Raw genomic sequence first — 13,178 nt, 5'->3', positions numbered from 1 at the left:
AAAGCACTCAGCACTGCACCCACATTTACCCTTCCGGAGCCTGCTAATGACTTTCACTGCAACTAGCGGGTCCCAGGAATCCTCAATAAGAGGACAAAGAATCGGCGCTAGCGTTGAGAGGACCAGACCAACCTAAGTGAAATCGTCAACCCCCCGGGGGGCATTAATAGTTTATTGGGTATGGATGATGCATAGCAAAGTAAAGGAAGGAGGCTAATAACCTTTAACATTAAGAAAAATAACTATTATAGTGATCAGTGTAGCATGAAGCACAAACAGAGTACACTCTGGGCAACAAAACAGAGCGTGTAGCCCACCAGAGCAATTAATAAAATGAAAGCCCTGGTCCCCGCAGATGGATATGTAAGAGAATAATGGTGTGGGGCTGCGCTGAGCTGTCATGCATCAGATACTGCATCTGTTATGGAAATCAGGGGAAGTGGGGGCCTTGTGTTCATGTGAGAGCCCTCCCAACAGGGATTTGGCTGGAGTAGATTTTCTTGTTATTAAACATGATTTCTAGCTAGTCGAGAGCAGATGCTTCGGCAGCATTTGGAACTAATAACCAACCTTCAAGTGCATGCCACCCCTTAAAGAGGCTGGTACTGTCTGAAAGACCAATTTCAGCTCAAAGATAATGTGCTCAGCTCAGTTTCTACTTTGCACATGAATGGCACTGATACCAGATGAGCCTTCTGGCCCTGGGTTTGTCGAGACAGTCAAACAATGACACTGCACCTCAAAGAAGACCAAATGGAGTTTCCTTGTTTCCTCTTCAGGAGAAGCGTCCAGGTATTCGTGTGAGGAGCATCTCCGGGTGAGGTGAGCCAGGGGATGGGATAGTAGTTGGAAGCAGAGACTTGGGAGTGGAGGGAAGCGTATTCAAATTCACAATGAACTTGGCACGTAGCCCAAGGGCACGGCCTTCAAGGTCTCTGACCTCTGGACTGTGGATTTTGCTGAATGATTCATAGGCCCACAGGCTATATCACCTAATTTACCAAAGGAAAGAGCCTCTTTGGTTTAAACCAGTGAAATTAAACTATCCAACATCTTACCCTGGGATTTTATTTTGTTTTACGTTTTCCTATTTCTGTTTCCATTCAAATACAACACATGCATTTTATGGTTTAAAATGCAAAAGAACAGATCATTTGATGCTACTTTGCAGATTCCTTTTTTTCCCTAAAGAGAATAAACATGAGATCAAAATCTTCACCCATGTAAATGGAATTTAAGTTAAAATAAAGAACTTTTGTGCCTGAAACACAAAATCAATTATGTGAAAATTTCTGAATCAGAAAGAATAGGCTAGCAAACAAGGATTTTTTTTTTTTGCAAACAAGGATTTTTGACACTAGGCATTCTTATTTATGTTTTAACATAAATAGAGTTAGCTGTAAGAATATTGAAAGAACCACACACTGCAAACAAACAAACAAAAACTGTCTTGGAAGAGGTGCATCCAGAATGTTCTTTAGAAATGAGTATGTCCAGGCTTTGTCTCAAATACTTTGCACAGTACTTTTCACAGGTTGTCAGAAGAGATGTCCCCGAAAAGAGATATCATGCTTGGTAAGGTAAAAGGGAAGTGTTAGGTAGGTTAGTGTAGGGTTGGGATGTCCATTAACGCAGACCCATTGGTCTGAGCTGCGGAGACAAAGGAGTGGCACCCTGCACATGCTCAGAGGTTCAGGTTTCCTGCTAGGTAGGCATGGGTGGGCGCTGCACCTGGATTGGCCCACCTAGGCCAGGTGAATTCAATTCAGCCAATAGGGCCAACCAGGGGTCATCCACCACACCTCCCCATGGAATCATTGGAAATGCAGGAGCTCAGAGTCGACCAGAAGACTTTTGCATGGCTCTGCGAGCAGCTTCCAGGCAGGCTGCACAGTTGGTGAGGAGTCCTGTAAGGAAGGGCCCGTGTAAACCTGAAACTTCTTCTAACGCCCATAAAGCTCGCGTGGATCACAAACCAGGCTTCAGCGTGAATTCTTTCTCTTGTGGAGCCAACGACTGAAGTATACCTATCCACAGAGAGATCTAACATAAGTGGTTCCGTGACTCGGATTATAAGGTAAGCCGGCTCCAGGAGCAGGCCCTCCCATCCTGGCCTCACTGGTTTCGGGCACCTTCTGGACTCTTTTCACCTCACCACCCTCGGGAGACGCGGGTAGCTGGAAAGGAAGCCAGGCTGAACTGTTCCGGCAACACCTTGTAGGCGGATGGCTCCCCGAAGTGACTCATGGGGACACTCGTAATGTATTGACACAGCCCCGTCCTTTTGTGTCCGTCTTTTCAAATATTCTTGCTGGTGTTCAGGATTTTACGTCTGCTTCTCTGTGCCAGCCTTCCTGGGAGCTTGCCTGCCTTCCCCAGGCTGGATTTCTGGGAGGGGGCTGGCACGCTGTTGCCTGCAGGGTGGGAGGATCGCGACTCCCAAAGCCTTTTCCAGTCTCAGTGGGCTGCTTCGTGCTCCAGCCAGGTGGATGGCTGGGTGCCCCGTATACCCTCTTGGTTCTGCAGGACTCTGGCTCTGGTGGCTGGCCCCAGGCAGGCTTTCGGCTAGGCCACAAGCTGTGGCTGCCATTTTCCTGACCATGTGACTCTCCGTTCCCTGGCAGCATGGTGCCACCGGATGTCCACCACTTTGACTGCGGGGGCAACGGAGCACATGACCCTGCCAAGATGGCATCCACCGCTCCTAACATGTGGAGGGGCGGTGCCTAGGTAGCTGGTTGCTTAAGGCTGGGAGTTAGCCCGTGCTCTAGTCCCAGGACCCGAAGATTTCCCTTTTCCTCTCCATTCCCTTTAGCTTTCTCTTGGTTTTCCAAATGAATTGCTTTAGTGTTCTACCAGTGTGGGTTTGTTCTTTGCTACCAGCTGGTTTTCCATGGCCCAGGCCAAGGCCAAGGGTGTTGGGAAGCCGAGCCCGAGTAACTGTTAACTTTTGCCTTCCAGTGATGCTGCCTTCGGCACTTTTTGGAACAGCTCTTAATAGAGCTCCGCCACCATGATGTTCCAGCCAGAAATTCCAATTTCCTTAAAGGTTCCCCAAGCTGCCAGATAGATGTCCCTTCCCTTCAGAGATCTGAGAGTCTGCTTCTGTCGGCAAGTGTCTTTGAAGGCCATAGGGCCACACCAAGCAATGGCCCTCCGAACTTGTGGTCTAGAAAATGGTCAGGCCAAATGTCAGCTGCAGCAACTGGTCTCCTACCCCTTCCTGGGCTGGGGCACCTGCCTGAGGCCTCAGATTCATGGCACTCCAGACATGCGCGCTGAAGCTGCAGTTATTGACCTTGAGACATCAAGCTCTCAATAGCCTCCTTGTTTGTGTTTCCTAGATGGGACTCACCAGCTGGAAAACCAGGAATTGCTCCCTTCGATGTATCCTGTCCAATTGGGATCGATTTTATCCAGAGAGGCTGGACAAACTGAAGCTGATTATGCTTTGCAACTCTATTTGGCCACAGTATCTTTTAGAGAAAGGAGAATCATGGCCAGCCAATGGTATACTTTCCCTTCCAACCCTGAACCAGCTAGAACATTTTTGTGAACCGATGGGGAAGTGGGCGGAGATCACATATGTTAGAGCAGTTTTCCTTTTGAGGAAGCAATAAACCAACTTAAGATCCTTCTGCTTCAAGCTGCAGCACTGGGTCTCCCAGACCTTGCAAAGAAGTTTTTCCTGTATGCTCATGAGAGAAAGGGGGTAGCTCTAGGGGGTGAGGGTCCAGAAACTAGGACCTTAGTCTCAGCCAGTGGCCTACCTATCAAAGAGGTTATATCCTGCCTCAGCAGGGTGGCCACCTTGTCTATGAGCAATAGCTGCCGTGGCCCCCTTGGTCCAAGAGGCAGTAAAGATCACCATAGTCCTAACTAATCACAGGATCTCCGAAGTGCTACAAGCCAAAGGCTATGACTGGCTTTCTGATAGCTGCCTATTGAAGTACCAGGTTCTCCTTATAGAAAACCCTGATGTCACTATCCAGACTTGTAGCACCCTTAATCCAGCCACATTGCTCCCTGACCCAGGGGAAGATACTATACCCCTTTATTCCTGCTTTGAGCTGCTGTCTACTAATAACCTGCCACGACCAGACCTCAAAGACCAACCGCTGGCGGTTGCAGACTGTGTGTGGTTCTCAGATGGAAGCAGCTTTGTGATTGATGGAGTGTTCAAGGCAGGTTATGCCATTGTCTCCCTCGACCAAGTCATTGAAGCCAATCCCCTGCCCCCGGAACTTCAGCCCAGCTGACTGAACTCATAGCCTTAACCCAGGGCCTTGAACTAGCAGAGGGGAAGAAACCAACTTTATTTACTGACTCCAAATATGGGTTTCTGGTTCTCCGTGCCCACTCTTCTATCTGGCAGGAACGAGAATATCTCACCACTCAGGGAAGCCCCATTAAGTATGGGCGCCAAATCAAGGCACTCTTGGAAACTGTCCAAAAACCAGCTGAAGTGGCAGTAGTGCACTGCTGAGAGCACCAGAAGGGGGACTCACAAGTTGCTGTGGGCAACTGAGCTGTGGATAAGGCTACCAGAGAGGCAGCCTTGGGCAACAGCCCCTCAGCTTCCGTAAATGCCCTAATTCCCCCAAACCAGCTCCCTCTTCCAGATTACAGTCCAGAAGAAGTGGAACAAGTGAAGACGCAGGAATTCTGCTTTGACCTGATGGATGGTGGGAGAAAGACAACAAGCTCCTCTTGCCACAAAGGTTACAGTGGAAAGTCGTGAAAGCCTTCCACGATGCCACTCATCTTAGCCATAAACCCTCCTTGGCCTTGCTCACTCAGCAGTTCTGTGGAGCCAACTTAACCTCAACCATAAGGTCCGTAACTTCCCATTGTCTCACCAATAGCCCCCAAGGGGCACTCAGAAGTCACCTTGCTCAACCTGTCCAGTACAAGGGATCCTACCCGGGGAAGACTGGCAGATGGATTTTACCCAGGTTCCTGCTGTCCAGGGATTTAAGTATCTTCTGGTGTTTATAGACACCTTTACTGGGTGGATAGAATTATATCCTACCCACACTGAGAAGGCTCATGAAATGGCTAAAAAAAAGTACTTCAGGAAATAATTCCTTGATTTGAACTTCCCAAATCACTGCAGAGGGGTAATGGGCCTGCTTTCATCTCCCAAATCACTCAGGCAGTCTCCCAACACGGGAATAACTTATCATCTCCACTGTGCCAGGAGACCCCAGTCTTCGGGGCAGGTAGAGAGAATTAATCAACACCTGAAGTTACCCCTCAGAAAGCTGACACAAGAAACTCAGATGAGCTAGAAAGACGCACTACCCATAGCTCTGTTACGTCTTAGGATTGCCCCACGGTAATCTACATGTTTGAGCCCCTACAAAGTTTTATAAGGGCGGCCTTTTCTTATAACAAAGCCAGCTATAGACTCTGAGGGAGCCTTAATACAGCAATATGCCACCCAAGTAGCCCAATGTCAGGAGGCATTCCATCCATTTGGGCTCATGCAGGCCCAAGGGGAGGAAAAGTTACCACCTTTGTGCCAGCCAGGACATCTAGTTCTTATAAAAACTTGGAAGGATGGGTCCCCCAATTCCCAGCTTCAGCTAGTCTGGAAGGGACCTTTGCCAGTAATTCTCTCTATGCCCACTGCCGTCAAAGTTCCAGGGCAGAGTGCTGCATCCACCATACACAGGTGAGACCCTGGAAACCATCACCATATGACCCCTCCGAGGCAGAGGCTGCAGATGAATACTCCTGTGAGCCACTGGATGGTCTGAGGATGGTATTTCATCACCACCCCACGACAGATGAGGACTACACAGATGATTCTACCTCAGACCCCTCACAGCCTTTAGGCCAGTGAATGTCTTTAGCCCGTTCCTGTGTTTACAGTGACCAAACACTCATGCCTGTTAGTGACTAACCTAACTTCAAGGGTACTGCTGCCTTCACAATCTTACCCTTGTCTCACTTAAACTGTTCACCTGTTTGTCCTTTTGTTTGTTTTCCAGAAGTTCTCAGGTTACCAAGGCCTCTGAACCAAGTGTGCCAGCTGCAGGAGCACCATCTCCTGGACCACCTCAACCTTATCCATCCTGGGCCCTGAATGGACAACCCCTTCCAACAGAGTAGGAACTGTATGAACCCCCAAATCCCACTTCACCCTTTTGTCAGCAGGAAGTAGCTAGAGATGTCATCGCCCAGTACCCCAAAGATTTGGGTCCATATCTCTTCAGGGGGGAATGTTGGGTAGGCTAGCGTAGGGCTGGGACGTCCATTAACGCATGCCCATTGGTCCAAGCTATGGAGACAAAGGAGTGGCACACTGCACATGCTCAGAGGTTCAGGTTTCCCACCAGGTAGGCATGGGTGGGTGCTGCACCTGGATTGGCCCACCTAGGACAGGTGAATTCAATTCAGCCAATGGGGTCGTCCACCACGCCTCTCCGCGGAATCCTTGAAAAGGCAGGAGCCCAGAGGCGACTGGGGGACCTTTGTGTGGCTCTGTGAGCAGCTTCCAGGCAGGCTGCATGTTCATGAAGAGCCCCGAGGGTGCCTGTGTAAACCTGAAACTTCTTCTAACGCCCATAAAGCTCACTTGGATCACAAACCAGGCTTCAGTGTGAATTCTTTCTCGCGCGGAGCCAAAGACCGAGGTCTGTCTATCCCCAGAGAGATCTAACAAACGCAATCACTTTATCATCAACTAGATGAATTGACAACAGTGGCTACATCAGTGGGCCCAAACACAACACTTGTGAAGACAGCTCAGGACATGAGGCAGTGTTTCAGCCTGTTGCACACAGGCTCGCTATGGGTTGCAACTGACAAGATGACACCTACTAACAACTGTATAACAACTGTATAAGTACAGATGAAAAGTTAGTTATAAAAAGTGGCTTTGTCATTCACCTCAGAATCTTTCCCACTTCCAGAAGTGTCCTCTAGTTGGAATTTGCCTCTCTCGAAAGTAAAAGTAATTCTGCAATAGGTCCTAGGCCAAGTTTGACACACTGGACATGACAACATATGAAGCCTTTCTAAGCACAGATATCAAGCACAGCCTGTGTTTAGTATGTGAATTCGCACGGCTTTCAGAGGCAGCAGCTTGAACTTGTTTACTCAATCATAGGACAGAGGTCAAAACCGTTTTCCTCACATATGAATTTTTTTTACATGTATGCCCCAAATTTTCACCAGGATTTTCTGTGACTTTCTACTTCTGTAACAAACCATAGTCTCAGAAAGCCCCAGGGGCAGTTCTGCCTTTTCCTGTGTGGTCCCTGAGCCTCAGAGTCCACTTGATGGCAGTTAAGTTTAGTTTCAATTTGGTCCCATAAGCAGCTGCTGCCACTTGTTAACTTCCTAACTGCCTTGTAAAATTCCCTCGCTGAAGCTGATTCCAACCAATGGGGAACAGACAGGTCACCTGGGAGGCCATGCCCAAAGTACTTTTAGGTGAGTTGGATATTAGCAAAAGGTTTGGCCGATTGTTTAAATCTTATGTTGAGGACAGTGCCTGCCTATCCATAGATTTGCCATTCTAATCAACGCTTTCCAATGTTACTGCCTGTAAGTGTCCTACCAGTAACTCAGAGTAACCACATTCATAGTAACCACATTCCGTTGATGGTGCACGTTGGCTTGTGTGATGACATTCAGGCCTGTCGTTCTGAGAAGGTGATGGGAAAAGGAGCCTCAGATATGGTCCCGAGACTCCCTGGACATCACACAGAACGTGGAAAAGCTGGAACTGGACCTGGAATTTCTGACCCTGTAAAGAAAAACTCACAAAGAATCTTTTCTTTCTTTGAGATCATGATTAATTTTTTTTTAAATCCAGGACACATAACCTACCTAGGCACTTCTGAAGCTACCGATTATGTTTCCATCACCACTAGATTTTACCATGCTTTTTGACAGCTCATCAGGGAGACTGGATCTAAGAAAGCATTTTTAATGGGATGTACATTAAAAGGGGCATCCTAGGCATTTGTGATTCCTAAAAACTTGGGGGGGTTATATATTTTGTGCTATTATTTTGCATAAGCCGGGTTGTTAACCCCCAGCACGCTGGCCAGGTTCCAGATAGGGGATTACAATTTGCCTCGCTAAAAACATTCCCTGCTGCTTTAATTAGGTTTGGTATTCCCGCCCTTCTCCGCACCCTGCCACTGGTCATGGCACAGCTCTGGCCTGTCAACCAGCTGCTGTCAGTCACCCTGGGAGGATGAAGTGATTCTTCTAAAATACAATAGCTACAAAGCTGGATTTCGAAATAGCACACAAACATAAAGGACGGATGGTTAACATGTTAAAAATTAAATCATAGAATGGGAAAGAGCTTTTAAGATGATCGCCGTCAGCGGGGTCGTAGACAGGCCGTATCAACAGGACATCAGAGCAGCACATTAACGTTGCCAACTCCGTTTCTTAAAATTCCATCCAGTTCCAGCCAAACAAAACCAAAAACCCATTGTCTTTTATATTGGTTTCTACTTCGTTGCTTTGCTCTTGTACATGTGACATGAAGAGGGCCAGTCAGTTCTTAACTGTTAACACAATTAAGTAATTTTCAACTCTGTACTAATATCCAAAATCTGGCAGGCAAACATTTGTTGTCAAAATGGAAGTCCAATTTAATCCAAAGGCTCAAAGAAACACAGAAAAAAGTAAAGGAACAATCTACACCTTGGAAGTGCATTTGTGAAGGAGAATGAAATATTCATAATGCGCTACTGTAAAACAGTCTCCATCGGATTATGTGAGGAAGGCTATATCCCATATGGTGTTTCCAGACGGCCGTCCCAGAGAGCTGCCATAAGGTGAGAGCAGGCTGGATGGAGGTGGTGCCCATCTGCATGGGTGGATGCGGCCTCCCTGAAAGATGCAGATCTCCCTTGCTGGACAGTGCGGCGAGCGGGCTTGCTGCCCTGAGCCCACCCAAAAACTGCCCTGGCTTGACAAGAACAACTGCTGTTTGTTCTTGACTTTGTCCTCAGTTATTATAAATAACCATCTCGACCACTCCAAAACTAAGGCATCCTTAACAAAGTCAGGTGTTTTACTAGATTTTTTCAGTATATGAAATCCAGAGTGGGTGGATCTAGAGACACAATGACTAGATCAAGGGTTCCTGGGTGGAGTATGGCAGGGGAGGCGGTGGAGGGATGGGGGATGGGGAGCAGATATCAGAAGAAGGCAGAAAAATGTTTTAAAGATGATTGAGGAAGAGATTGTATAACTCTGCTTGATGTGATTAACTTATTGAGTGGTATAATATTTGGATTGTGTCCTAATAAAATGGTTTGAAAATGAATGAATGAATGAATGAATGAATGAATAGATAGATAGATAAATGGAAATAGGGGGAGGGGGATGAGATATCCCATTTGAGCCTGCTTCCTTCATACTTACCTATCTGTGTTGCTCTCATTGTTGCTATGGCAGCCATCAATAGAGCACCAACCTATGGTGACCCCGTGCATGATGGAACAAAGCTCCACCTGGTCCAAACTCCACATGGGTTTCAGATCAGACTGCTGGGACCCAGGGTTCTTCACAGGCTGATGTTCTGAAGTAGATCTCCAGCCCTTTCTTCCTTCCTTTCTCTAGAAGCTCCATTGATACCGTTAAGTACCAGAGTAACATGCAATCCTCCAAAGTTCTGAAGGTACACTGACTGAGGATCAAACCCTGGTCTCCAACAAAGAAGGCTAACATTCTACACCAACGATCACTGTGTTCCTTAGACACCTAAAAAAACAAAAGAACTCACTCCCGTAGAGTCAGTTCTAGCTCAGAGCCACACTATAAGGCAGAGCAGAACTGCCACTATGGGTTTCCAACAAATCCTCCTTATTCTCCTGGGGAGAGGCTCCTGGTTTCAAACTGCTGGCCCTGCAGTTAGCAGCTCAATACATAACCCACTATGCTTCCAGGGCAACTTAAAAACTATGGTGGGTTCCCTTTACTCATATTGCTCAAATTCTCCCCATTCATACTTCCCCCCCTTTCTCTGTTTCTGTAGGCCCAACTTCTGTCTTTCGTTCCTAATGAACCCCAAGGCTACCATTGGAAGGTGGCAGTCACCCTTCTCTAGATCAGAGGTCAGTGTTTCCCAAAGTGGGTGATACCTCCCTCTGGAGGGCGCTGGAAGGATCCAGGGTGGGGAGATGTTACAAAAAAATAGATACCTATGCTTTATCCTGGACTATAGGAGAAACGTTTTCAATAGGCAGGGTGGCATTGATTTTTTCTTTCTTTCTTCTGAAAAGCGGGCAGTAGGTCCAATAAGTTTGTGACCCTATGGTCCAAATACTGAAACGCTATTCAAGAAATTACAACCCTGTGCATTTGTTTAAATGGCCAGGATTTAAATAACAAGTATAACCGTGTGATATGCTGAAGGCACGGTGCGTGGAGCCCGTCCACACTCATTCCGGAAGAGCATCACGAAATGAGAGAGGCAGGTCCTGGGTGAGGGAATGTGGAGTGAAGGGGAATGTGGAAAACTGAGGAGTTCGTCTCTCCTATAAAAGGAACAGCAGCACATTTGATTTGTAAATGGTGTCATTTGAATAGTCAAAACATCTGTCCAGGGCAAGATAAACATTAGGATGCCCCTGGAGATGTGTGTTTATATCCTCAGAGGGTGGATAGAATGCCATAAACCCATAGACCTCATGCCATTGAGTCGATTCCAAGTCACAAAAACCCTGCAGGACAGAATAGAACGGCCCCACAGAGTCTCCAAGCTTCTAATCTCTACCGAAGGCGACTGCTATAGCTTTCTTCTGGGGAGGGGCCGGGGGCTTCATCTGCCAGCCTTTTGGTTCGTAGCCAAGTCCTGAACCACTGAGACCAGCGGGCTCCTTTAGAACACTACTGTGGAGCTGGCTCAGACTCACTGTGGGTCTACGCACAACAAAACAAAACAGCCCCTGGTCCGAACAAACAGCCCCTGGTCCAAAGGCATCCGCCCCGTGGTTCTTACATTTGAGCCCATTGCTACAACCACGGTGAGGGCCTTTCCTTTGCCCACCCTCTGTCAGACAATGTCCTGCAGCTATTCAGAAGTCCCTTTCAGGAGCGAATTCCTCAGACGTGCCCTGTCCGTGCCTTCTTCCTCGTCAGTTCTTAGTCTGCCAGCTCCGCTGAGCATGTTCGAGATGGGTGACCCTGCACGGATTTAAAGTGGCAGTAGCAGTAGCTATTGGCGTCGCCTAAGCGACCGCTGGGCTACAAACTGACAGACGAGGGCGGTTCGAATGCTAGGCTGATGTTCAAGTAAACTCCATGGCAGGCCAAGCTAAAGAATGGTCTGTGTTGCTGAAAGAGAGAGGCAGGATTTCTTCCTAGTAGAGGTGCTATGAAGGGGTATGACAAGCCATATGAAGGACCAAGTCAATTCCTCATTAATCTGAGATTCTTATTTAAGACTCAGGACTTTTCTGACCAGACTTTCTCCTTATTACTTTACTCCATCCATCTCTGAGAGACATGTTTTAATTATGGGGTGTTTTGGGCTGTGTTCTCTAGAGAGACAAAGCCAGTAACTCTTGTATGTGTGTGCATGTAGAACATGATTTCAAGGTATCAAGAAAAGGCTCGGAAGATGCAGAACTGGGTAAGTCCGGTCTACTTTAAGTCCATAGGTCAGATATAAAATGAAGGCTTCTCCTGACTCCTGTAGCTGCAGAGGTATTGAGCAGGAAGCAGGAAGATGAAGCAAGGAGACCCCAGGTTCATGAGTGCGGAGTTGAATGAATTTAAGGTCAACCCTCCATGGGGCTCCTTTAATTCATAGGCAGTGTAGCAGGAGGTTGATGAAGCAGATGTCGGATTCAGTTCCAGCAGGAGAGTTGAGCTGGCTTCCACCCCTTGTCAATTTATATGAAGAATAGGCCTCAACGAAACCTCCCTCCCTTGTATCAAGACTGTGAACAGATTAGCTGCTTGTCTGCTTCATAGAAGATTCCATCATGGAGTTGACCACACATGTTAGATCATGTCATGGAAGAATCCTGCCCATGCCATCCCCCCCACACACCAAGTTAATATAAAACCTAACTCTCCCATGAGATGGAAGTAGAAACATATAAAATCAATATCCATGGAACATAATAACAAACATTAAGAGCAAATAATAAAAATCAACAATAAATATAGTTGGTAGCCCAGACTGGCTGTCAGGAGTGTTGATCACATGGTGTACATGCTTCACCAGATACGTTCTTTAAAGAATGGTTTCCGTAACAATTCATGCACCATACAATCCAATGGTTTCAATAGATTAAAATGAATTGTGCAATCACCATCACAATCAATTTCAATACAAGTTCTTCATTCTTGTACTCCCCCCCCCCCATTCCCCTGCCATAACAATAAGAAACTATTAATCTAGTTAGGAATCTATGGAATCATCTATCCTATATTTTATAAAAAGAAAAACATACAAATAACCCTGATAACAACAGAATAAAACACAGTACAATATCAACCCACAAAACGGAACCAAATGAAAAATGGGTCAGAAAGGAAAACAAATGATAGCATGTTAAATTTTAGCCTAACTAGTAATCCACTTTCCACTGTGCTCTGTCTGAGGGCGAGACTATTCACATGCCTGGTCAATGGTTGGAGGTTTAATCCTCATGGGGATTCTGCAGAGGAACTTCGGGATTCCATTCTCATCCACAGCCTTCTGAAAACCAGATGCTCAGAATTTAAGCTGTCATAAATTTGCTCCTCTGATCCTGGATTTTATTATTAACAATCTTTAGGTCACATGGTCTATGTGCTCCTTCTGTATGGACTTAGCACACAAAAATCTGGAAAGCTTCATGGACTTACATATCATCCTTGTTCACGGGCCATGCTAATCTTCTGTTTATTATTCCAATTTTAGTATATGTGCTGCTGAAGCAAACACTAGATAGGTATTTCCGAACAACTGAATAATATGTCTTGATATGTTTCAGCTTCTACAAAATAGTTTGGCTATATAAATCTAGCCATAGGACTAGATCAGTGTTAAGTCAAATTTACTTTGTGGTCCAAATGATATTGATTCAAACTCCCAATTCTACGATATTCTTGAATTATTGCTGAAAACCTCCTGACAGTAGTTCATTTGTGCTCACACACAAGTCTGTCTGCTGGAATCCATTCTGACTTTCAGCTAATAACTG

General features: G+C 46.4%; 1 non-coding gene across 1 annotated transcript; it reads right to left on the bottom strand.

Moving 5' to 3' along the window:
* Positions 1–12,812: 12,812 nt before the first annotated feature.
* On the bottom strand, positions 12,813–12,919 carry LOC142425107 (U6 spliceosomal RNA). The gene has a single exon (XR_012779482.1). It is a non-coding gene; the product is annotated as a U6 spliceosomal RNA (small nuclear RNA).
* Between the last annotated feature and the right edge of the window lie 259 nt (positions 12,920–13,178).

This window comes from Tenrec ecaudatus, chromosome 13 (genome assembly GCF_050624435.1).
Source record: "Tenrec ecaudatus isolate mTenEca1 chromosome 13, mTenEca1.hap1, whole genome shotgun sequence".
Classification (NCBI taxonomy): Eukaryota; Metazoa; Chordata; class Mammalia; order Afrosoricida; family Tenrecidae; genus Tenrec; species Tenrec ecaudatus.
Note: the sequence above shows the minus strand (reverse complement) of the source record. Positions and strands in the feature narration are given on the sequence as shown.